Genomic DNA, 3,252 nt, shown 5'->3' with positions numbered 1-3,252 from the left:
TAAGTTCAGACAGGCTCCACTCCACCACTGCTGCTATTCTTGGTGGTCATCGGTCATCCCGTGGTATTGGCATCTCCAAAATGCTGGGGCCTCTGCTGCCACTGGGCTGCACTTTACCTAGGCTTTTTCCATGGTGCCAAGCCTCAACTTCTGTGCATGACCCCTTTAATCCTGGGCCTTCAACTGCCACTGAGGCTGCTCCTTCACGAATAGCCCCTGGGCTCTCTTCAGGAACTGCAGCCCTACCACCATAACCTATTCATGCCTTCAGAACCAGTACCACCTGGGTGGCTCTTACACTACCCAAGTTCAGCTGCCAACACGAGGTACAACCTGGCCACCTCTGGACCACAGCCTCTGTATGCGACCCTGAGGAAATACCTCCCAGAAGATTATTTCACCACAGTGATTCTGGTCTCTTCTTCTTCTTCTTCTTCTTCTTCTTCTTCTTCTTCTTCTTCTTCTTCTTCTTCCTCTTCCTCTTCCTCTTCCTCTTCCTCCTCCTCCTCCTTCTTGACAGATGAGTCATTTAATAGAAAAACAAAAACAAAACAAAAAAAGAAAAGCCACACTACAACAGTAGCAACACACGTTTTTCCCCTCCAATTCTAGACACGCTGAGTTTCAGTTCCTCGCCATGGGAGGTGGTGTGTGCAGACCACACCACAGCGTGGTTTCACTCATAAGGCTCTAATGTCAACTGTTCCTGGGGTTTCATGTTCTCCTGCTGCGTCTTCTTCACTTCAGATGCAAACACAGCTCCTTCCGAGGCTGAGGAGTCAATGCAATTGGCCTCAGTGGAAACCACAAAGTCCTCCATTCCGCAGGAAGGTGTGGGCATGCAGGGCCACAGTCCAGGTTTGGTCTGGCTGGGCTACATCAGCAAAGATCACATCCACCACTGTGATAAGCATGTGGTACTCGTGTGGGTGCCAAGCATCTTCAATCACAGGGATAACGCTGGTCCTCTTCTTGGTCAAGTTGATGAGGTCACAGCCAGAGCGGTGGGGGAACTCATCTGCATAGACCATCCAGGCCAACAACATCAGAGATGTGGGAGACGGTGATGCCTGAGGCTGCATGGAGGTAGGTGCCGTGGCCCCCGGCTTGATGTGGATTCGGTCTACACCGCCAAGGTTTGCTGCTGCCAGCCTGGAGTAGAAGGGGTTTCAGGCTTGGTAGTCAGTTTCGTCATCTCCTTCTGAAATAGACTCTCTTCTCTCCACACACAGATTCTCCGGGGACCAGACTCTTTGTGACAAAGGCATCCTCCTTTCCTCAAGAGATAAAGACACCTTCATGCCAATGTGGTTCTACCATCGCATTCTTCCTTGACTGGTTTCTTCTTCTGCCTCTCCGGCCACTACCTCAACCTCGGCTGCCCACAGACTCCACCTCGTCCTCCACCTCCTCCTCCATGTCCACGGCCCCTGAAGCCACCACCTCTGCCCCAACCTCTGACCTCCACCAAAGCCTCCATGGCCTCCTCTTCTTCTGCCTCTATCACCAAAGCCTCCTCTGCCACCAAAGCCACCTCCACAGGGGCTGAAACCTGGCTTCATTACTGCGTTCTGGTAGCACGGCTCTGGCAATCTGAGGCATCCCCTACCTCCACTCTGGTTTCTTAATCACCACCAATTTCCCAGCTCCAGCTGACCAGCATCAGTTGTCCCAGTAACTCACTGGTTTCACTTCAGTGGTGTTGGTCTCTTGTTAGTCACAGCTGACACATCAGCCTCAGCTGACCAGGCAACCAGGCCTTCTGCATTGCTTTCAACATTCTTTTCTTCCAAGATCCTACAGAGTATCCCACCCAAGTTCTCAACACTCAGTGACTTTTCTAAAGTTCCAAAGTCCTTCCACAATCCTCCCCCAAACATGGTCACATCTGTCACAGCAATACCCCACTACCCTGGTGCCAACTTAGTCAGAGTCTCTATTGCTGCAATGGAACACCATGACCACAGTAAGTTGGAGAGGAAAGGGTTTATCCTGCTCACACTTCCGCATCGCTGTTCCTCACTGAAGGAAGTCCGGGCAGGAACTCAAGCAGGGCAGGGACCTGGAGGCAGGAGCTGATGCAGAGGCTGTGGAGGGTGCTGCTTATGGCTTGCTCAGCCTGCTTTCTTTAGAACACAGAACCATCTATCCAAAGGTGGCCACACCCAGAATATGATGGGCCCTCCCCTATCAAATCACTAATGAAGAAATTACCCTACAGGCTTGCCTACAATCCCATTTTATGCGCGCATTTTCTTACCTGACACTTCCCTCAGCTTGTGTCAAGTTGACGTAAAACCAGCCAGCACAGTTCCCTCTTGTGCCTGCAGCTCCCCTCGTCACAAGAAATAGTCATTTCTCTGAATTTCCCTGAGAAGTCTTGCGCCCCAGACGTCAAAGGATTGGCTGGAGTGTGGGGGCAGACATGAATGATGAGGGGAGGGGGGAGCAATATGGAATTGTTTCATTTCTCACATATTAGGAGCACCCCCCCCCCAACACACACACTCCTTAATCCAGACTAGAAAGCTGTCTTGGGACTTTGTCTGTACCAGGGCACATGTCTGGGTCTCAGGCTCGCCCGAATTTCAGGCCAGGTGATGCCAGAGGAGATTAGCAAGACCCGAGATTTATCATTGTGGCCAATATGCTGACACTGGCTTTTGGGTCTTCGGACAGCTAGCTCTTTCATTCATTCTGTACGAGTTTTGTAGCAACATTAAGTGGAATAGTCTAGACTATGCTTGTGCACCTTGTGAGGAATCACACCCAGTGTGTTTCCTCTCATGCATTTGAAACTGGTATAAGACTCATCCGATGACAAAGAGGTCCACGGTGCAGAAGACGTCCTTTGCCAAGAGTGGGGAGCAGGCATAGCAACATTGAGTTGAGGACCAGTATCATACATACCCAGGCGGAGAAGCTGGGCTCCTTGGAAGCCTTGACGGCACCAGGCTGGTTTCAGCTCAGGAAAGGTCCCCAGTGAGCAGAGGGAAGAGTGTCGTGGCAGGTGGAAAGGCATGCTTGTGAGTCAGAAAAGAAGAGCGGTCAACGTGTGGAGCACAGCGAGTGGTTCAAAACCATTTGGATGGGACTTTAATGGACGTATGAAGCCACAGAAACAAAAGACCCACACCATTTTATTGCATGGCACTGGAAGTCCCCTGAAACCCTGAATCTCCCAGAGTCTTCGGGTTTGGTGGTCTCCATCACAGGGCCCAGTCCCAGGTGTTCCCATAAGATCTACACTTG

General features: G+C 51.1%; 1 pseudogene; it reads right to left on the bottom strand.

Moving 5' to 3' along the window:
* Positions 1-624: 624 nt before the first annotated feature.
* On the bottom strand, positions 625-1,739 carry LOC127192904 (rRNA 2'-O-methyltransferase fibrillarin-like; annotated as a pseudogene).
* Positions 1,740-3,252: the final 1,513 nt, after the last annotated feature.

Source organism: Acomys russatus, chromosome 8 (assembly GCF_903995435.1).
Source record: "Acomys russatus chromosome 8, mAcoRus1.1, whole genome shotgun sequence".
NCBI classification, from domain to species: Eukaryota; Metazoa; Chordata; class Mammalia; order Rodentia; family Muridae; genus Acomys; species Acomys russatus.
Note: the sequence above shows the minus strand (reverse complement) of the source record. Positions and strands in the feature narration are given on the sequence as shown.